We start from the raw sequence: 23,761 nt of genomic DNA on the forward strand, positions 1-23,761 counted from the left end.
GCTAAAAGCAGCTGATGCCAGAGAAAAAAATTTCTTCAGGCTGTGATTCTGATGAATTTATAATACGCTCTAAGGGTGATGCATTGACCTAAATTCACAAAAGCACTGCTATTCGTATTTATTATTATGAAAGGTGTCGTACCAACCGTTTTGTTCTTTAAAATGTTTTGAGGCTGCTTGAAAAAGGTGACAGGTTGCGGTGAGGATGACTGCAGAGGAAAGAGGGGGGTCTGGGGGTTTCCCTGCACTCCCTGGCTGGAGGTCAAAGCCGTGGCGAGGGGTGGGGAAGCAGAGGACAGCCTGAGCCCCCTGCTCCACGATGGAAGCGCCCAGCACCCGCTCCAAGGCTTTGTTTTTGCAGCCTGTAACCACAGACCGGGTGGTGTCTCACTGTAATTCTGGGATTCAATGCAGGAATAATTTCAGCGCTGCAAAAACCTGGCGAATATTTGAAGCCAGCAGTGAGGGCAGACTTCCTGAGAGGTGTGTGTTTGTGGTGATCATTTGGATTTGTTTTGCTGGCAACGTGAAAGACGTTGTTATGGCAGGAAGACGACAGTTGCATTGAACACTGCTTCTCCTTTTTATTTTTTTTTCCTCCTGTAGCCTTACTGGCGAAATAGATTTAGATCTCTGCAGGTCTGGTCTTCTCTATGTAGCTTTTTAAAATCCCTCGAGCCCAACCATCAGAGGACAGTACCCATGAGCAACTCCTACCAAAGCTGCTGGGAAGTACACACACCGATCTCTTGTAATGATCAGGCCACTTCATTTTTTCCAATGCATTTTGGCAAGCTTTTCCTCAGCATTGTCCAACAGCTTTTCATAGTAAGTACATGCCTTCCCAGTGACCCGAGTCCTCTTCCAAGCCTCCTTTGTTACCTTGACAGCTTGCTGTCATGTTTGTCTGTGAAAAGCTATATATTTTAGCAGATTCATAACTATGAGAGGCTTGTTTTTTGAAATAAAAATGTTTGAAAGGAGTGAATAAGGGAAATGTATAGTGAGTAAAGGCTGAAAAATCATCCCCATTTCTTTCATGATGTGATATGATGCCTCTCATGTGAAAAGAGATGAGAGTTCAATTCTCCCTCCTAATTGGTACTTGAACACTTGTCAAATACTGCTTTCCTGGACAGCGTCAGTAAGGCAGGACTCACGTCGGCACTGTTCATCCCCACCTCCCTCGCCTGCCTGCCTGCTTTCAGGGCATTTCATCAGACGCTGTCTCCCAGCATGTCCATTCTCACTCTATTTTATGCCCACATCTGCCCATAATGCTACTGTAGTTAAATTCCTGTTGTGATTTATGTCAGAATAAATGTGGGGTAGCATAAATCCTCAGGCTTTGAAGGCATTACCCTGCCTTTTCTCTAGCACAATTGACAGCTGTACCTGGCACCAGGACCTTATTCCACCCCAGCGCGGCCATGTCCAAAGCCCCTTCGGAAGAGCGCTACCACGTGCTTGCTGAGGTTTGCTCCTCGGGGCCAGCCCAGAGGATGAGAACAGCATGCAAACACTGCTTCTCAGCAGGAGCAGCTGTTTGTTTCAGCTTTAACCGTTACTTAAAAATGTGAAGCTCTTGAACAAAAATGCAAAGGCTTGGAGTACAAACTCACAGCTAAGTCAGAGAGCTGGGCTCCTAGATCTAATTGTGAATTTCAGGCTAGCAACAAGAAACTCTGGATTCAACTTCAGTTTGTATTCTCCCAGCTGTAATGCTCAAAGTGGGTACTTCAAGATTCAGATACAAGAGTTCAGATATATTTACCTGCTGGAAAGGTGGACTGGCTGTTTTTAGAGGACTTGGACCCTCCCCACTCCCGAACATGCCAGTCTGATCCATGCAGCAACTTGGAACTGTATCAAGCACAACTACAGACCATGAGTGATCATTGGCAAAGTCATATCCAAAAGCCGTATCTTGTTTCATAATACATCAGATTAGGAACACCAGCAATTAAATAGCTGGAAAAGTTATTTTAAAAATGAGGAAGATAGCTGGAAGATCCCCAAAAGGACTAAAGTTGTATCTTATTCCTCAATGGAATGGTCTGACCAAATCTTCCTAACATGTCTTTAATGATTTAAGTATCATGTAAAGGTTGAAAATTTATATTTTTTTTGTACTTTTATTAAAATTCATCATCTGTCTTGCTTTCTAATAGAAAAAAAAAAAGTATTACAATTCTTTGGTATTTCTATTACAGACAGTAGAAAAGGGGCTGTAGCTGGTTCATGTGCAAGGCATATTCCTTTCCCTACAGGATCCCAGTGGAAGAGTTGGTGGATTGATAAGGTAAGAATGAGGTATAGATTGTGAGAGATGGGCTGACAAATAAAATGATGCTATGTGCTTAGTTTTTAGCTAATCTAGAGATGTAATTGTTCTTTGCTTATGTGCCTGATGATGATTAGGTGCCAGTTTTCTCTCCATATAACAGAAGAGGTGAATTTCAAGAGTATGATTTGAAGGAGGCTGTGGGGGGTGGCTGTATTTTCTTAAATACAACAAGTTTTATCAGGTCAACAGACTGTTTTCTCTCTGTAGTTCACAAAACTCTACAGTAATATTTTTTCTTCCCACAGTACTATGAAAAAAGTTTTTGGCTTCAGTTCATGTGTGAAACCTTTTGCACAACAAAAGTGGTTTCTTGTGGCCAGTAAGACTAAATGTTCTGAGCATTCCAGGAAGCATATAAATAGATCAGTACCCTTCCTAAGGTTACGGAGCTTTATTTCTCTCTTTTTTTCATTGTTTCTTTCTTTCTTTCCTGTCCCCCCACCCCCCATTAATGCTCTCTTTATCTAGGCAAAGACCAAGCAGAGTACAGTGTTTGAAAATCTTGACTATCATTTTCCATTTTATTTGGGTTTGCCTTAGTTATATTTTCTGAAAAGGAATCGTTTAAGTAAATGCAACATAGTAAATTATCTTAAATTACTTCTTACAGTCCAGGCTAGTATTATAACAGGAAAATTGTTACTTGGAGTCTCCCACGCCCCCGGCTGCTGCAGACCTATGTCTCCAGGCTGAGGAGAAACCGATCACAGTACTTATCCAGCAGAGTCTGCAAGCCAATCCACAATGTGGAAAGTGGAGTTTACATAAAGGAGATCTCTTATCCTTCCCCCTCAATCCCACTAGATACAGTAAAGCTGTAGTGATGGTCAAATATAATTAAAACAGTGATCCTGCACTGAAGGGTAGGCATATATCTATGCAGAAACCAGATGAGAAATTATTCGAGCCAAAAACATTAAATCTCATCTCATCCGTGGATACTATAAAACAACCATCCTGTTTCTTTGATCTATGATATTTGAATCTGAATGTGTTAATAAGACATATATGTTGGGCATCAACTTTGTCTTCTGTTGAACAAGGGTAAACATTGCATTTGTCTCTGTAAAAATATACTTCAATAGCTGGGAAGAAAGTGGAGATTCATTATTTTTGCAGTTGTAGAAGACATTTAGCAGCTGTGTTTATACTGGCAGACAATTTGGATATTAGGTGGCAGGACAGAGAACTGCAGATGCACAATATTGTGCAGACATTGTGCACTTACAGCCCATTTCCAGGGAAACATGTTATTTTATATTTCCCTTGGTGTCATTAATCACATTTCATGATGTATCTCACTATTTCAACTCATTCCCCTAGATTCTTTCATTTTTTGGCCTGTTTATTTAATAGTTATTGAGCTCCATTTCAACAAATTCCATCTCAACTACAGATAATAAAGTTCTTTTTGCTTCAGGGGAGAAAATTAAGACAGCCCTGTACTGATTACTGAGGCTACCTGTAATAATCAGCATGTCTACTACATTGGAAAAATATTTTGTTTGCTTTTGGTCAGAAAAATGTTCATACTGTTCTTTGCTGTTTAAAAATTACGCTCATTTCCTTAAAGTAAAAATATGATTCTTATCTTGAACTACAAAGGAAAACAGCTGCACTTTTTTTTCTTGAAGTTTTCCTATCTCTCTGCAGGCTTTCTTGTGGTTTTTACAGGTGAATCCCTTAAACTGTAGAAGTGATGGCCAGTCCCTGGGAGAGAGGTTCTGATAGAAACGGCCAGGAACCCCCCCTGCTACGGAGTTGCAAGCCTGAGGAACCTCAGTGTATGAGAAGTAACCTGAGGCTCTTGAGGAGGGACAAAACTTTTGTCCTTTTTTGGCATTACTTCTGTATTTAAAATAATGTCACTAAATGTTCACAGGTACATTTTGGTGTGTAACTGCTACTTAATGTGGGGGTGCGAGCCACCTCACCCTAGAAGGAGCACCAAGTGGCACTGTGCTCCTCCTGCAGCTCCCCAGCCCATGGGAAACAGTTCTGACGAATCACTGGCTGGAGGAAGAAAATATATGTCTCCCATACAGCTGACCCGGTTGTGCTGGAGAGGAGCTGAAAGAGAGAGGGTTTGTGCCAAACTTTGGTGCCTTCTGGCAGAAGAGCTAGCTGTGCCCCCCGTGTGCTCTGGCGTGAGAGGTGGGCAGCTCCCTGGAGGACCCTGAGGTGGGAGCGACATACCTGCCAGGCACGCTCTGCTGTCCTCCTGGGTAAGGCTTTTCTGTTTATAAACAAAGTAAAGGAGTTTTACTGACCTGACAAAAGAAGCAAACCCAAAGAACTCACTATACAACATGTCCATGGCTGTGCATGAGGGGTGACTTACCCAAGATGGCGTGATCAGCAGATTGCTTGCAGAAACCACAAACCCTGCCCAGTGCCCCTTCTCGAGACTGGTTTAGAATGCTAAATATAACCAGGAAGTATTTTTCTTGGGGATAAATGAAAAGCAGAGAGAAAATTGAACTGTTTATGTTACATGTGGCTTAGCCACACCTAAGGAAATGCAATTTACTTTCACCCTTTTTGTTTCAGGGGATGGCTGTGAGGAGGCTCTGTCCGCTGCACTGGAAGCAGCAAAGCAGTGTGTTTTAAGTACGGTTCTTGCGTTACTGTGAGTTGGATGGAAGAGCTGGCCCCATACATCTGAACTGAGGCTGAGGTGATTTGCAGCTGTATTCAGAGCTCTTCAGAATACTTATATCTCAAAAAGAGATTTATTCTCTGGAAGGTCATGGGGTTTGGACTGGGGAGGAGAGAACCCTGGAGATCATATTTTTATTTCTAGAAACTAATAATATATATATTTTATGTATTCTCAAAGATTAAGTGGCCTGTGAAAGTACATTGGAAGCTGGTGGCAGAAATGGAAAACTGGAACAGCTCTGAGGAACTCGATAGAAGGACTTTAGTCAAAGAAAATTGTTCATGTTTTTCAGGGCCCCATAATTTTACCTTCTCTAAAATACTTGCTGATTCCCTTTGATGTTTTCCGTGTTCCATTCTCTTTCTTTCCCCAACATACAGGTACAGCTCTCTTATGTGGTGATGGCTATACAGCTGATGCTTAACCCAACCTAGCAGAAGCTGTCTCCAAGCACGTAAGACTGGCAGGAAGCTAGAAGTGTGATCAGCTGCTGGCATACTCCCTACATAGATGGTATGATTTTTGATGTACATAGCATAATTTAGTGAGGTGTTAAGTGACCTCTAAATGTCTAGTGCAAGTGTGAGTAAAACAGATTAATGAATTATCCATTAAAAGGTCTATCGATATGTGCTATAATTCCCACTGCCTTCAGATACGGATCCATTTTTTTGATCCCTTTTCTTTCCCTTACTTCCTTTGTGTTCTTCCCAGGTATTGATTTGCAAAACACTTATCTTTCTACTGCAAATAGCTCAACACACCAAATCAGCACCAGGTTTCTATTGCCTCCACTTTCCTAGTAATGGCAGCCTCCTCCAGTTGTGTTACATAGCCCATAGTTTGCACCCTGGCCGTCAGCAGTCACTGATGCTAAGCCATCACTGTTAGACAGCTGAGCAACTTAAGGAGGATGTTCAGGGAAAGCAAAGAGATTCAGGCTGAGCACGTGGTGTGCTAGTGTCACATGAAGGCACCTACTCTGCTGCCAGCTGTGCAGGCCTCAGGGCATTGGGGATGGTGCCCTCAGACCTGCACTACCCGCATAGATAGCTCAAGGGTGTCATCATGCCTCACGGGGGCCTAAATGAAATTAAATCTCTTACAGGGGCCTAGCTGTATGGTCACTGAACACCACACCTGGAATCATTTAGATTCTAGCATTACTAGGCATGTATTTTATTCTTTCTTTTAAAATAAATCTAGGAAGTGGCTAGGTTAATGCATACGACCTTAGCCTAAAGGATAAACAGCCAAGCCAATAAATATAATGCTCAAGCTCCTGCCTATTCCTGTCTATACATGCAATCATCTATAGCACCTGTATCTTCTCTGATGGATGTTTTATGACCAACACATTAAAGGGTAGAGAAAGAGAAATGCTGGTCAAGTGCAATGTATTTAAGTGATTTTCCCCCTAGGAACCAAAGCACTAAGTTGATGATTGTCAGTTCATGACAAGCATGTTTTTCTTTTTAATTGTGGAAATGAAATATTACATTTGTCTAATTGTTTGAAATTTAATTAACGTAAAGTCTTTGCTTAATACAAGTGACTTTCTGTGGTTAGAGTGCTGAGGGGAAAGAAAGAAAGGAGGGAGGGAGCAAAGAGAGCTGCTTCAGTATCCCTGTCCATAACAGCTACTCTCACCTGTCCTGTTTGCCAAAGTCTCCAAGAAGATGCTGTGGCAATGGTGCCCAAGAGGTGGTAAGTCACGAAAAACAGGCTGGTAGCCATTACATTGCAGCAGCTGTGGACTTCACCAACCCACAGGGATCTAACAGGCAAGGCATAGAGTCAGGGCAAGTGCGTACTCTGGCCCCACGACTGTTGACTTCCCTTTACTGTCATTTACTCAGATAAAAAAGAACCTCAAATGCCTGCTGCCAGCCACTTCAGGGTCTATCTAAGCAGCAGAAAAAAAAATAGAAACACTTGCATTTCCTTTCCTGTCCCATGCAAATACTATCAAGAGAGGGCAGGGAAGAGACAAGGATGTAGCTCTGGTCTATTTTACGTGAAGTAAGAGATCAGGCCTGGAACACTGGAAAACTTCTCCCCACCCACCACCCAAAACACAAATATTCTCTTTTTGCATGATTCTCTCAGAACAACATAGACCCCAATGGACCCTGTGGTTTTGTATGCCTGAAAGGCACAGAAAGAAAATGTGGATTTTATACTTAACAAAAATCAAAGTGTATCTTCTGACAGGCACTATTCTAGCTGTGAGACGTGAAATTGTATATACTCATTACTTCATAATAGGGCACAAATAGGCTCTTTGATATTTTTCGTCCAGAGTTCAGAAAGTGACAGTGATGCTGTATTGCTGAATTACAGTGCTTACCACTCAGGTCTGCTACTGTTATTTTCATAAGTAACTCTCATACATATAGAGATGTATATATATATAAACTCACTAAAGTGAGATGGCACAACCAGACCTCTTCAGATCCAAAAGAAATTACCAAGTGTGGTATTTTTTAATTGGCTTCTGGGGATGTGACCCAATTATCTACAATTGCAGGTTACGTATAATATCTGTTATTTCACACTGTGCAATATAAAGGAACCAGTAGAAAATGACGTTCAGCAGTTTAGAGAAATGCTACTGGGTCTAATAGAGAATGATTGAAGGTGATAAATTTGATAAAAGCTGAATTTTGAGCACACCACTTCAATGACCCAAAAGTGAGGAAAGCAGAAGGAACTGCACAGGACGATCTTTTGGCCAAGCCCATTTTCCCCGCGCTCTTGTGCAAACTGCCTCCATGGAGGGGGAGCGAGCAGGAGGAGGGAGAAGCGAGCAACGGAAAGGGAAATGTGGTTAAGGCGGTGGCTTTGGCGACCATCTGACTGGATTCATTTTCTGTCCCTGCCTAAGAAAGTCATTTAGGAGATGTCTGTGGCACAGTGCCATTCTGCATTTAGTTTGGCTACTGAAAGCAGCTGTGCTCACTGCGAGTAGCAGCAGATAGCTTCTCTTACAGCTTCTCCATCCTCTGTCTGTGAAATAGGAGGAGTAACATTTCCTTTCCTTCTCCCTGCTTAGTGTATGCAGTCTTCTGTCTGAGCATGTTGGTACTAACACCAGGCCGAGCTCGTGGGTCCCAGTCTTTGGCACCTTTTGGCAGCGCTTGGTTTTGCTCCAGAAACAAATGACCCTGGAGTTATTCTTCTGTAGTTGCCAGAGGCACCATACATTTATTTTGCTCTTGGAGGATGACTTCTGCTCACTTGTGGAGCCAGTGTGCAATTCAGCTACCAATTTATCTCATTCTGATTGCAGAGTATGTTGTGACTTTTAGAATCCCTTTCATCACAACGACCAGATCCCTGTTTATACTGTAGCCCTCTAAAGGAAACAGCATCCAGCCGTGGTTTTCTTGCTATCTAGTCATCAGGGATAGAGACAAAGACTTGCCTTGATTAATATATAAAATCCAATTTAATGTTAATTCTTTGGTAATATTTAATTCCAGAAGCATATCTGGTTGCTAATATTAATGCATTAGATTATTTGAAATGATTTAAGCTATTTTTATTAAACATATTATAAATATAAAGCATTATGCTTTAAATTTACAACAGCTGTTCTTAAAAAGTAATGATTTATTGCTGAACGTTATTATCAAAGTTGAACTCACATATTCCAAACTGAGTCATCTTCACGTACTGCCCCTAGAAACTTCTTTAGCTGCACATAGTAAACTGGGTGGAAAAGTATTAAATACTTTTGTTATCGATCAGATCAGCTACCCTAATTAGCTGTATCTAACCAAGTGATAAAAGGCCTGTTCAGATTTTAGGTAGTGATTTGTTTTCTCAACCAGAGAATGCAACTGATGCAATATCTGAATGTTGTTGCTCTAGATGAACTTGGGAAACTTAAAAAAAAAAAAAAACAAAAAAAACTCAAATCTGGACATGTCTAAACATGCCCAATGCAAATATTGGAAGTGGAATGCAAATGCTAGGACAGAAAATAGTAGTTGGGCTTTTTCCCTTGTATTTCTGGTTTTGAACACTGAGAGGAAAAAATGTCTTCATATGTAGGAAAACCTGTGTAAGAAAAAGCAAATATCTTCCCTTTAACCCTTTGGAAGAGAAGTTTACAGTTCTAGCTTCAGTTAAAGCTGGAAGGAAGAACCTTTCAACTTTTCGAGCTACAAAGTCCTGTCCTCAGTGTGGGTACTTATGACTTCTTTATTTAAGTACCGAGTGGGGCTTGCAGGAAGGAAACTGAGACAGATGGGAGCAAGCAAGAAGGAACATGACTAGGGTTTGCTCTTCAAGGCACTCACCTGAAGAGAGGAAGGGAAGGAGGGGAAAGCTGGAAAGCTGTTATATTCTGGTTTCTCAGAGAATATCTGTGTCTTTTACCATAAGATATCACTAGAAAATAATAATAATAACTTTAAAAAAATTAAACCTTTAAACTTAAAAATAGAGCTGGTGGGGAGGGGTGCATGGCTTGGTCACATAAAGTCTCCCTGGCTAATTTTAGTTTTATCTTGTTTTTATTTGAGTTAATGATGAAGATTTGTCTGTTTAAATCTATGCAGCTTCTGCCTGTTCAGCATTCAAGATATTTCATTGGGATCTTTAAAAACTGCACAAATGCATGACAGAATGCAATCTCCATGGATTTACACGTGCAATCAACTTCCAGTTATTTAACTAGTGTCTTAGCAACTGCATCCTTTAGCAATACACACAGCAAATCGCAGTTCAATTTAAAGAAATGAACTTCTATTAATCACTCCTAAAGTCCATTTAAACAAGCATCATATATTTCTTAAAAACAAGAGTTTGCCATAAATGACAAGATAATTATTGTGAATGCCTAGTTCTAGATAAAGGACGGGACTTACAATACATGTTTGAAGATATAACAATTAAAAGTTAATTGAAATACTTTTACAACACTCCAATTATTCTTTTCCTTCTGTGTTTATTATAGACCCACAAACACCAATCCTCATATAAATTAGAGATTAAACATGCCTTTAATAACACAAACAGCAAGCATAGTTTTTTTATCTGGTATCCTTTAACAAATAATGAATGTGTCTAAAAACATATTTTCTTAAAACATACTAATATATGCCCTCATTGAGAACCATATGGTTTGCAAATTAATTCAGTCTTGTTTTCTGTGGTCCCTACTTTGTATTATTTAAGACGTGACTACACCGGTGCTTATCTTGTACCAAACAATGTTGTATTGGCCTAAACAGATCTGAGTTCCTGCAGTAATTTTCTATAGCATTAAGTAGGATTATTTTGTCCTTATTTCGGTTCGATGCAGCGGGTTGTTTTCATTGCTGGCAGACCCCCAGTGATATTCATGTGACAGTGTTCAGGTTGTGAACTATGTAGTTGTTTGACAGTGTCAGCCCAAACTGCTTTGCAGGTCAGCCAGTTTTACCTTTCTTTCCTGCTCTAGAGACACATTGATTAGATGCGACATCTCTGGTCAGTGCTGGTGCTCAGCCAGATTCGGTCTCCCCTTTGTTTTTTGGTTTGGTTTGGTTTGTTTGTTTGTTGGGGGAAGGGGGGAGGGGGGGTAGGGCATTGTTTGGTTGGTTTTGGTTTTGCTCATTTGTTCCAGAAACTAAAATGTTAGCATTTTGCATTAGCCCTTCAGTAGGCCATCCATTTGTGTGAGATCCATGCTGAAGTCCTGTGTCTGTTCAGGATTAAGGATGGGGAAATGAAGCATCAGAGAATGTGCGGGGTTGAGAGCCTGAAATGACGTGTACCAAGGCACAAAGGGCAGGGATGAGTGAAGGCATGCATGGGGTGCTGGGTACTGCCTCATTAAAACTAATGATATGAAAATATCTTAGAGAAAGCACGAGCCACCCATCCATGCTTTCATCAGCTGGGTAGAATTTCGCCTTAGGGCACCAGCATGCTCCCCCATCCTGGCAGACGCAGCCAGATCGCGTGGGGAGCAGTGGCGGTCGAGCCGCCGCCTCGCCTGTCTGACAGCAAGCGATCCCAGCATGACAGATCTTGACTTGCCCTTCTCTGCTATCCAGCCTCAGCCATTAACTATTCATGCAAGCTCCCAATTAGACTGTGGAAGATAAGAGCATTAATTGACAAAGTCATATTCCTTAGTGTCTGACAATAATGATGTTACCCTTTCTGTTTTCAGGTAGGTCTTCAGCATTTTATGTTGTTTATTATTTCTTCTATGTTGAAAACAGGCAGGAATGGATGAGCAATAACTGTACCTTCTGACTGGTTTGGAGGACATTCTTTTTGATTTAGAAGCTTTCTTTCAGGACATAGTTAAGTTTTCCATTTTGTGGTATTTCCCCATTAAGATATCGCTCCGCTGAAGTAAGATGCTTTAATAACTTCCCAGGCAGAATCAAACAGGTAAGTCCTAGCTTTACTGATGATGATTAAGGACGGGAGTCATGCTGTGAAAGAGTGACTAAGTGCTGTTATTGAGAGCTGACAATTTTCCTGGAAGACGGATCTGATAACTCCATAACAAGCATATTTCAGTGAAATGACCCAATTTTAGAAGATTAGTATATTTTCCTAAATTCAGTAAGCTTTTATAAAAGTGCTCATGTCTACAGATCTGTAGGATTCTCTAAAAGGAAGTCAAAAAGGGAGACTTGGAAATGTTATCCCAGAGAACTGCTGTCCAGAGGAGCATCCCACAGGACCACTAGCATTTCATGTTCTGGATCTGTGGAGACGTGCAAGATTTAGTGATGATAAAGGCAGGAGGAAATCAAGGAAGGAAAACACAGTGTTCTGGCAGGTCAGCAACTGGCAACATTCTTCCTAGAAAAGAAAAGTTGATGCCAAATGAAGCCTCAAGTTGGTCTTACTCTTGTAAGTAATTAATGTAGCCATTATAGCTAATAGGTTTTATGAGCTGGGAGAACTATCTCACTTGTGTAAATAAATTGCATAATATTTTGCAGGTAGAGGTTAATAGTTAGACCCCCCCCAACCAGGATACAGGGTATAACGAATACAAATGAGAGTCACAATATAATTGGATAGTAGATAGCCACTGGCCTTATGAAACTATATGAAAACAGAAGTATTTTAAATAGAAATGAAGTATCTTACACTGTTTTAAATATTTATTTGTTATTTTCTCCAGCCATAAAAATGCTTTGCATGAAACCCACCATTTGTAATTCACCCTTTTGCAGCCAACTGAGTAGAAGCTTAGCTATGGTCTTCTGTAGAGAGAGGATTTGGTCCCTCCTTTATTTTCCCCCCTGGGGATCCATTTCACATCTGTAAAAGGACTTCTATCAAGAAAATTAGTTTCTATCCCATATAACAAACTTCTCTTGGAGAAGGCAAGGAGCAGTTGTTCAGAGAATAATAACAGTTCCCAGGTTATGTTCTAGGAAGAGAGAGGGAAGGCTTCATGCCCATCCATAGCTCAGCAGAGCCCTGAGATGCTGCTGCTGCAGTAGAGGGAAGAAGATGAGAGCAGTGACACAGCTACACCCTGATCTGTGGCTGCCACTCTTGGGAGAACATCAGAAAATTGTCCTCAATCCCTACTATCTATAGAGTGTAGCTATTCCTTGGGGCTGCCAAGTGAAGACCACCCAAACTCACCTTTTCTAACCCTTCCACTCCGATCCTTTCCTTTTTTCTTTTTTTTTTTCTCTTTTTTTTCCTTCTTTTTTCTTTTTTTCAAGGAAAAAAAAAACAAACAAACAGAAAAACATTTGTTTTTTGCTTTTTTGTTGCTTTCGCCTAAAGTTAACCGAGCAAATTCATAATGGGACCTAGTAAGTAAAGACCTTCTTGTTTGTCCTCCAAGCTAACATAGGTTTTCTATCCTTTTCAACCCTCATCTAATTTTTCCTTACCAGTCTAATTTTCATTATATTTTCCATAATGTTCTGTTGATCCAAAAATGTTATTTCTGCTGGTGCTTCTATTATTCCCACTCTAGGCAAAGTCATGTACTTTTGAAGATTCACACTGCAGCAGGACAGTTTTGTTTCAGTCTGCTCTTTGAAAGACATTATAATGCAAAAAAGTTCTGGGCCCTGAATGTTCTCATTTTCTTGCTAAGCACTGCACACAGTTCCAGAGGTGCCTAGGGTTCTTGGGTACTGGAATTTCATTATTCTGGGTTCTGCCTCCTTTGCCACATTTTAAATAACTCCCAGTATGAAACATAATTTTCGGTGTGATCTGAGTTTTTCTTATTCAGGCTTTAAGGAATCCTTAATCTGCCATTTCCTTTTTTCCTGTCATTTGGTTCATTATGTTGCTGCATATATGACTGACTCATCGTTCCTTCTGGTCTGAATCATATTCTTTAATATGTGCATTTGTATCTGCATAAGAAATATTTTGAAAACTTTAAATATGTCTGGAACACACAGAAGCATAGTAGCTCTAGAAAAAATAATTTTAGGAGATCCAAGAAAGATTTCAAGAAGCAAAGCAGCTGCTTTTGCATTTTATTTTTCTAAAACTCTTAGTCTTTGGTTTTGGAATTTTATGCTGTGTTCAGAATATCTTTTTGGGAAAAACAGTGTTTGTAATGGTGACAGAATCGTTGCCAGATTTAAAAATAACCTCAGCAGCAGCAGCAAAATGCTATCCCTTGCAGTTTGTCTCCCTGCCCCAACATTCCTTGTATATTTTCAGTTATCGTCATTCACAATTAAATAGTTACAAAATGAATTTTATGAGAACTTAATGTGATTCTGAATGCTCTGAAAACCATGTGGTATATATCACATATACAGCTTGCTGAACTAAGGAGAGAAATTATCAAGTCAGTTATGTGGAAGCTTTCCATGGTCTCCTTATGTGACCTTGTGCAAGACCATGAATGTTTGAGGTCAGAGGCAACATCAATATTCATTTCTACATGACTCATTCTGAATACTCCACTAGACAAATTTTAAAATAATTCTAGTTAACCAGCATTGAAAACATTTTGGACATTGACCATTAATGTTCTACATGTTGGTTTGGCAAAATAGTTTTTCCCAATATTTTTCCTAATAAAAAACAAAATAAAAACTTTGATCAGACTGCCCCCTACAGAAAGTGCAGCAATGCTTTTTTAATTCCTATGGTTTACTGTGAAAGATATAGGAGAGTTCAGAGGAAACATGTCACAACAGTGAATTCACCTATAGCTTCCAAAAAATAAGCAAATATTAGACTAATGATTATTTTTCAAGATATTTTAAGTCCGTATTTTGTAGGCACTTATGTGTATTTAAATGGAAATATCTTTTCAGGAAATGTCCTTAAAACGCTACTATTTCACTGCTTCTAAAGGAAGAGCAGAGTGTGGAAGCACAGGCCCCGCTTGCTAGTCTACTGCATTCTGTATGCTGCTTTTCATTCCCTTTTTTTTTGATGATAGTCAGTTCTCCAGGTAGGAAATGACTGGCCCATCCACCCCTTCATTTGCAGCTGGTATCAAGCAGTGTAATTCCACCATGACTGTGTGCCTGATTGGGCCTGAACACATATTCATTAAATGACAACTACTTCAAAATACTGAAATGTAGTCCTGTGAAACTCACATTGAAAGTTTTCCCCTTATTAGCGAATTTAAAAAGTACTTGTCAATGACTTGTATGTTGTGAGCATTTTTTATCTTTTCATTGTTTAAACTCTCTCCCAAAAGGTCTGTGTACGGCAGGGGAAGGCTTCTGACGAAATTTCATACAACTAGAAGTAAAAGAAGTTTTTAATTCAGCCTTCAACAGGTATTTTTCCGGGTACAAGAGAGAAGAGCATTCAGACATTTCCATACACTTAGACAGATTTAGGGTGAAATGCAAGTCTGGATTTTGAATGGAATGAGAAAGATATGCAACAGGCATTACAAGAACTGGTGTTCCCATTAAAGACTGATATTTTGTACAATTAGGGGTTTTACATATTTGTACAAACAGTGACTCTGGCAGAGTCACTGAAAGCTTGAATGTTAGCTTCAAAATCTTTCCATATCAGATACTAAGACCTCAGACTACATTGGGGCAAAGGTTTTCCATTTGACAATGGTGGCTGAGGAAAATTTACAGAACTGCAAGTTTTTGTGGGTACCAGTAAACTTCTGAAAGGCAGAGAATGCCATTTCTAATAGTAGACCATTTCTCTGATGCTTATGGCTATGCTGGGAAACACTGTTGTCTAAAAATTAATTATTTCAAATTTAATGGACTATAAATAATAATTTGAAATATGAAACTTTTTGGAGGAAAATGTCAAAAATGTAACACTGTTTTCTCCACCTCACGGTGCTTTCCTCAGAGACTACCTAGCTTTTATGACATCCTAGGTGATTCCAAGTCCCACCAGCTGAAAAGTGGAAGGAAGTTTCTCAGAGATTGCTGCCTTTCCTATTTTTTTTGGCTGTATAGTTTTTAAGGCATGCGCCAGATCCTGGCTTCACATGAGATACTTGCCCAAAAAATATCAGAGAAAACATTGAATATTTTTGTTATGAATTTTGCATCCTTGAATATTTTGAGAAAATGATTTATTTATATATTTATTTACTGTGGAAGGCTGTTTCTTTCCCACAAAAAAGGAAACACTCCATAGTTAAATCCCAGATCGCACAGCTAGGTGACCTTTTTCCAGACAGACTGTAAGCCAAATGAATGCTGCCATTAGTCTCTTTCTACTTTGTGAGCTTATTGTCCTCTTTGGATCTGGAAAGAAACACCACAGAAGTAGAAGTGCTTATTCTTGCTTCAAAATCTCATTTAATACCACTCACTGAAATGATATCACCACTTTTCCAACTACGTTAAAATGCAGTTATCATATTGGAAGAAAAAAAGAGAGAGAGAGAGAAAGAAAGAGAGAAAGAAAGACAGAAAGAGGAAGAGAGGAAGAGAGAGAGAGAGAGAGAAAGAGAGAAAGAGAAAGAAAGAAAAAGGAAGGAAGGAAGAAAGAAAAAAGAAAAGAAAGAAAAAGAAAGAAAGAGAAAGAAAGAAAAAAGAAAGAAAGAAAGAAAGAAAGAAAGAAAGAAAAAGAAAGAAAGAAAAAGAAAGAAAGGAAGAGAAAGGAAGGAAGGAAGAAGGAAGGAAGGAAGGAAGGAAGGAAACACAACACTAAACACCCATTGTCTTTCAGCATCCATTAGGAAGAGAGCACCTGCAAAGTTCCCATAGAAACTCAAACTAAATAAAATCAGTGTCTTACCTCTTGATGATCATAGTCATTTCCATATTTTAAAAAATGAAGATGATTTCATTATGAAATTTGGTCAAACTTAAGATCCAAATTGAAATATCATAAAACATCACCAAGCTGAAGCCTATTTGGATGTTTGCAGCTGTTTCTTTAGTCCTGATTAAGGGGGAATTTCTGAGAAGTGCTGCACATCCTCAGTCCCCATTCAAAGAAGTTGTAGCTGAGGTATTTTGCAATTGAAATGAGGACTCCAATTAATATGTATCATTTGCATAACATGATTTTTTTCCTACTTGGACTTTGGTTATGAGACATCTTAACATTTATGATGACACTCTTATAAGGTTTAGAACTACATTTATAATCATAAATAATTTTTTAGCTTAAATATTGAATATGCACATTGATCCAAAATCTCGTTGAATATATAATTCTGTTGGATTTAATCTAACAAAACTCCAAAATTTTTAAAGACAAAGTCTGGCTGCTTGATTTTTAATTTATTTGAAACACTGCTTTATCCTCTTATGTTCATGCTTTTTATTTTCACAAATTTTTCACATTATATTTCTAAGCATGGTCCCATTACTCCACCCATGCTCCTTAATGGCAGTGAAAAGAATTATTTTAGAATCAGTATGTAGTATGTAGCATGTATATATATATATAAAGTATGTAGTAAAAAGAATGGAAAGTCTAATTTTAACATAATGTATGGAAGGTATTAGTCCTCCAATAAATGTAAGGCATTACATCAATGTAAACCGAATTAAATAGCCTCCTTACTGTTGGTCTAACTAAATTTGCTGCAGATTTCTTTAACTGTATTCCCACACTGTGTCCTTATCATAAAGTATGTGTTATAGAAGTCTTACTCTATGAAGTACATAATTTGCAGAAATGGATTTTTTCCATCTTTCAGCTTAAAAGTGATTCTTGGAATCTCATGAAGTGCTCTGTTACTCTGGAGGCTGTTTATACTGAAGTCTAAATTCTTGTTTCTCTTTGTGGTCAGAGTTGTAGCTATAATGTGATAAACAAACAAAAAAATAAGGTAGTATGCTTTTTTTTAATGTTTGTAAACATTTTTTTTCTTTCATTTCTTCTGTGAAGGTTGGATAAATAGGTCATTTTTAAGGCAAGTAATTAAATGGCCAATTTTTGTAATGGGGTGTCACATTACAAAATGTGGTTTAATAGGGTGTCCTCACCCAAAAATATGGGTTTTGCCTATCTTTCAGATGGGCTTTAGTAAATAATATTAATATATTCAAAATCTCTCTATAATAGCTGGAGTAATGTTTTCCGGTAATGTTTCTGCAGGAAAGATCTTCACAACTTATCTCATAACATCAACCTTTATACCATCATCATGAATCTTAAAAGATGTTACATTAAATAATTGCAGCAATTAACTAATTTATCTAGATAATTATTTTGTTTCTACATTTTTTGGTCCTAGTTATGTCCAAAATATATATACGTTATTCAAGGAGGACAACAGGGAGGCTTCCTTCAGTGTCGAGCTTCAAGGATACCTTGTTTAAATATTTATAGTGTGAAACACCTAAGTACATTTAGATCTCTGACTATATCTCTGTGATAAGAGATAATATTAAAAACAAACAAATACGCAATGTGTTAAAAATACATTAAATGTGAACAGAAACTTTATTTTTGACTGGAAACATTTGCTATTGACCTTTGTCTCGTATGTGTATTTTCTTCGTTTTCCCTTCTTTATATACTCAAAGAATTCATATACTCAAAGAATTCATCCCAAATGACATGTCGTTTTCTGTAATCTAAGTTAAATTTAAATAATATCTAAATAGATTTATGTTTGTCTTGTAAATTACAGTTATGCTCTTGGCAGCAAAAATTAAGGAGCTGGCTGGTGAAAAATAAAAAACAACTTCTTCCTTCCCTTGTTTTGTCCTAGTTCCTTCCTTCCTCTGCCAACAATCACAATTCTTTCTTCAAACGAAACACAGGGAAAGCCTGACTTTTCAGTTTCTCTTTTGCATTGAGCAAGCTGAAGCAAATTCAGCAGTGCAACTCCAGGCCCTTGTTTGCTAGGCTTCTAAGGAAACTTCCAAGATGTTGTCTATGAGATGTGCCAACATGGTTCCTTAAATTACATCTCCACTAGTCTAAGCAAAAGGGGAAGCATTTAAAAAAAAAAAAAAATAAGTCTTTTTCTCAGTGCTTTAAAACTGAAATACCAAAATACCTGGTTTTCTTTTGCAGAAACGAAGGACATCGTGACCCAAACACACAGATTTTGTTGTATGGATGCAGATGAGCTTATACAGTTAGGCAGCAGATTAACATGGCTGCAAAGTGCAGACTCCTGGCCCATAAACTCTGCATGGAATATCAGGTGAGTCTACCTTTTTAGTGGGTTTCCAAAAGGCTAGAAATTCACAGATAATTGCAGTAATGCATTACCATGAAATAGAGCAGGATGACCAGTCTGTCCAATACACAATCAAAGGTGATTTTTCAATTTTTTTTCCCTTCTCTTGGGTAACACACAAATATGAACTTGGTCCTCATGGACCTAAAACAGGCATAAAGCACAGAAAGGTTTATAGGACTGGAGCCATGGATTGTTTTCCCAAGGACAGTGTGCCACATCTTAGATCTTTGTATTGCATAAGTTTAACTGTTGATTAAAATCAGACTTCCCTATTCCCATATTTGCTGTTTTCTTTTAGCTTTAGACATCACCTTCAAGTCTAAGTTACTAATTAAATTAAGTAGAAAAAAAAAAGGTGAGGTTTAACTATAGTATTTTCAAGTGTGAATAATTGATTGGGAAGATATTTTTTCCCATGTGTGGCTTTTATTTGTTAAATTTTATTCATTTCTGATTTTTGAGTTTCTAAACTGCAGACAATATGCAGTATTACAAATTCATAAGGCAGCCAGATGATGACTGGTTAAAATATGCACAAAAAATTCCTCCTCATTCCCAACAAATTTTTCTCTCCAAAGATTTTATTCCCCAAAGATTTTCTCTTCCCTTTGAGACAACAAATGTTTCATTCTCCTCTTTGGTCACAAGTAGTACTAATAAGAAAACAATGAAGTTTTTAGCTAGGTTTGCTATAAAATTTCTTCCTTTTCTGTTTTTCATACCAACATAAACCTCTGACAATGCCAATTTGGATCATAAAGGTAATGAAAATTGGATTTATACTGAAAGTACAGAATGACACTTCCTAAAAACCTGAGAATATGCAAGCATGCATGCCTGTCAGCTGACCATGCTCTTATTCATTCCCTGACATGAAAGATATGATCTGGCAATGTTGCTTCTCAAGAGATATCTAGAGAAAGACAAAGCAAACAAGAAATAATACAGTAGAAATGTGTGAGATGAGTGGGAGGAAGTAAATGGAAATCCTGATTTTTACATTTTCTAGTTCTCTGACTGTGTTTGCACCCAGCACTAGACAATTTGCTAGGAAAATATGATTGCTAGTCCTAATGTGACAAATATTTGTGAGGAATGCTGATTATATAACCACTCAGAGTCTGAAAGAGCACATTTCTTTCAACTGTGCAGCAGAGATGGGCTGGTTAAGCAATAATAATTAATTTAATTTGCTAAAAAAAAACTTCATCCAATAGTGTATTTTACATTAGCAAAAGAAAATTTGCAATAGCTTTTGTAGCGTTATCCTACAGTCATGGAACACTGAATAAATAGTAAACAACTGTACTCCAGTTCTTGCAAGCTGGAAAGCCAAAGCAGAAAAATGTGAAGCTGGCCACACTAAAAAATGTTAAAGGCAGTTCCAGGAAAATAAATAAATAAATAAATAAAATAAATTCAGGATCATTACCTCATTAGTTGTGCTCTAGTACTGCTCAGAATTTCTACTCCTGAGACAGCACCCCCATTAAGAATGCATTAGAAATATGCATAACTTCACGTGATACATAGAACAAGTAAATAGTTCTGAGCACACTTAAATAAATGTCTTTGAAAATTTGAGTCAGAGAGGCCAGCTAATGGTAGGAAGCTATTTTTCCTCTCAATCTTGCTTTATTTCATTCTCTACTTACAGGATACTATAACTTATGACATATGGTCTGCTTAAATTAGGCAGGCACTCGAAACCTTGTTCCTTCATTTCAGCGTGTGAAGCCAAGTTGTCTATTAATAGGAAAAGCCCTGGAAGAATGTGCATGCAGCAGTCAGTCTCTGTACGGGGGAAGTGAAAGATATAATACAATAGGGAATAAAATGATTTTTTTGTGTATTACAGCCAGGACCACTATAACCTAATACTGTTCCAAACAAAGTGGAGAAGTGCTGTTAAATCTGTATGTCTAGGAGATGGTATGCTAGTGACTTGATCTCTGTGTTATCCAGCATACAGACTTCCCAGAGTCATCTCCAAGTTGTCATGGGCAACCTCTTCTCTGCTACCAGAGAGGAATAAACCAAGACCACCAGCAAAGTCATTATGTAATATGCTGTGGATATGAGCATTGTCCTCAGGTATTGTATTTAAATGAAAGACTTTATGGGAAAAAAAAATGTTGACTGACATTTTTTTTCTTTTAGAAAACTAGAAATTTTACAAGAATGTTGCACAAGAATCTTATAAGAAATATCCAACAAAATGTCCACTTCACTATGCCGCACATGCTTCAGCATAAGTTTCCAAAAATTGTTAAAAGTAATTGTATGGAAGTGAGTTATAGAATTTACTATATGATGATTATTATGCATGAATTAATATATATGTAAATTATCACCAAGCTCAGTTGATTACTGCAATATTCATTCATCTGGTTTTGACAAATGCAGTTTTGCTGGGATGATTTTATACTACATAGCACTGCAGAGATCATTTTCCTAGCCCATCACTTTGACTGTCAAATATAACACTCCTTTTCTATCTGATATAAGCAGCTTGTCTTGCCTTTCAAAGCCATTCATAGCTTCACCTCATCCTACCTATCATCTCTCATTCAGGATCAAGAAATCACTTCTTTCACTGATTAGCCCATGATGCCAGCCTCCTCCATCTACTTCTTAGACTTTTAGTCACTCAGTTTCAAGCTTTATCCTATGCCATTCCTTACATTTGGAAAGAGCTCCTTTAGACATCTGCAAAGCTACCTCATTATCTTACTTCTAATCCCATCTGTGAAGTTTCCCTGCCATTATGCTTTCAAAAGAAGTTTCAGAGTTTGGACTGTATTTGTCTAGTTACAACAAGCAGCTCTCAAAAAAGATTTCTGGATCAAATTCAAATGGATCACTCCCAGAGATAAGAAGGTTAGTATCTCCTACTCAGATGCAGGAGTGTTGGTTCTTTATGGTAACCAGTGCCTCATTTTCAAAGGATGTTGCCTTGCTGTTTTGGGGGGCCAACATATTTTGCTTGAAAGCAATGGAATGAATTAAAGGGTGATCTGTCTGGATTGTACGAGCAAATGTGATAGTCACTGACATTTCTGAAACAAGGGGGTGGTCCAAGGGGTGACTTAGCCTTTCCCTTCATATGGCAGGAGATCAACAGGAAAATATATGATTTGTATTCATGAAGTGAAATAGTGATCCTGTAGCTGGACACATACATTAGAAATTATCCCATACTTGTCAGAAAAGATTGCCTGGGCATTTTCAGTTTTGTTGACCAGTTTGGGGGGATTTGGGGACAGGGTATTGTCTCTGGCTTGCTCAGATTTCTGTTGTGGAATAAATGAGTAGTCATGGGAACCATTGTATTGCACTGGGTCATCATCGTAGCTGAGTATGTTTTTCTTTGAAGCAATTAAATTTGTAGCCTGTAGCCTTGAACATGTTTGTGTGTTGTGTCATGTTTGTATTTTCATCCCTAGTAGCAATGACTCAGGACTAAATCACCTTTTTGCAGGAATTACCTATAAAGGAAACTGGAAACTCCATGGAATCTCTCTGTCATCTTCACCTCCAGATGGTGCCTCCAAATCTCTTCTGAAAGGGCTTGTGCAGAGCAGAGTTGTGTAAGTATTTCTTCTTGTCTTGCTGTAAGTGGCTCTAATTTTCATGAAGATTTATTTCATGATGCTGGAGAGAAAGGTGCCTGCCTCCTCCTCTCTGCCACAGTGATGTCCTGGTGCTCAGCCCCGGGGCCACCAGGGAACTGTCACGGGTCCTGAAAAGGCAGGAGGCCACGGTTTCCCCAAGCTCTTCACCTCTGCTTTTCTTGGGCCTCTTCTGTGTAGTCAACAGCATCTTCATCCCTGAGTCCATCAGCATTTCTAACTGCAGAAGGGGCAGAATGCTGCTCAGTTAGTCAGCATGAGGATGTAACAGAAACATCAGACTTCTTTGTTTACTGCAGAGCACTTTGTTGGTATCACGTTAGCATGGCTGGCTAAAATCTTCAAAAAAGTCTTGGAATTTTCTAGTGATTAAAATGTCTTCTAGAGAATAAGTGACTAGATTCAATCCGGGAATCTTTAGTATAGGGAATAACCATTTAAAAACTCCTTTTATGGAGTTTTTATTGCCCTTACATAATTTATCAGTAGATCTGTAATCTTAGAAAGCCAGGCTGGGATTTCTCCAAGGCACCAATAGGATGTAGATAGCAAGTCAAGGTCTCTTTTGAATTTCAGTCTAAAAACACTCACAGATTTGTGTAAATTTCCCAAAATAAAAAGTAAAATCACTCCCATACTGAGCTTTTTTTTTTTTTTTTTCTAAGTTTCAGCATAAAACTATATTTTTGTAGGCAAGCTATAAATCTCTGGAAATAAGAGTTTATGTGGAAATGCTGATACGGCCTTAGTTATAGCACTGAAAATGGCTGTAGCACTCAACAGTGATTCGATGCTGAAGGCTATTAATCCCAAAGAAAACTTTCTTGGAAGAAGTTGAACTTTGGAGGTCAATGAGATCTCAGAGGAAGCTGGACTGAAAACTGAGAAAAGCTGCTTTTGTCCATGTAAATCAATTGTTATTGTTTTCCTGTCTGATAAAATTTTAATGCAAAGACTAAGGATTTACAAACAGGAAAAGGGAGAACCTCAAAAGGTCTTGTAAGAAGTGGTGATTCATAACATCATTATTTTTTTAGATAGTGCTATTTTAAAACCTTGTTCTGAAGCCATGCTGATGGGTTAACTGAAGGAAAAACTACACGGTTCACTTGTGTGTCCTGGTTTTAAGCTTATGGTCAATTTCAGCTTGTGGAACAGTACGGTGGGGCAGTAATTACAAATACTAGTTTGTAAAAACTGACCCTTACATTTCAGCAGAATTTACGATGATTAACAGAGATTAAGCAAGACATTTTAATAACACAGCCTAGACAATCTGAAGAAATATTTTGAAGGGTATTTTGAGACAAAAAGTGTAAGGCAGATACAGCTTAAATGGGAGCAGTAAGAGCATTTGGCCTCAGAATGATGCTGCACTAGACAGAAGTACAATTCTACCAGCGCAGCACAAGGAGCCCCCTTAGTTTCTAACCAGGGGTATCCAGGACCATAATGCTGTTAAGCCTCTGTGACTTAATTCCTTAGAAAGCTATCACACGAGGGTTTTGCAA

General features: G+C 38.5%; 1 long non-coding RNA gene across 1 annotated transcript in view; it reads left to right on the forward strand.

Annotated features, from left to right (window-relative positions):
• The first annotated feature begins 2,263 nt into the window (after window positions 1-2,263).
• The window catches only part of LOC308198768, a 59,457-nt gene continuing 37,959 nt past the window's right edge, over window positions 2,264-23,761 (forward strand). Inside the window, exons 1-8 of the long non-coding RNA XR_013954194.1 lie at window positions 2,264-4,572; window positions 4,898-5,024; window positions 5,390-5,522; window positions 14,677-14,758; window positions 18,447-18,579; window positions 20,584-20,712; window positions 21,193-21,498; window positions 22,100-22,208. This is a non-coding gene — a long non-coding RNA (uncharacterized lncRNA). The remainder of the gene's footprint in view (window positions 4,573-4,897; window positions 5,025-5,389; window positions 5,523-14,676; window positions 14,759-18,446; window positions 18,580-20,583; window positions 20,713-21,192; window positions 21,499-22,099; window positions 22,209-23,761) is intronic.

Source organism: Anser brachyrhynchus (genome assembly GCF_964034855.1).
Source record: "Anser brachyrhynchus genome assembly, chromosome: 8".
Taxonomy (NCBI): domain Eukaryota; kingdom Metazoa; phylum Chordata; class Aves; order Anseriformes; family Anatidae; genus Anser; species Anser brachyrhynchus.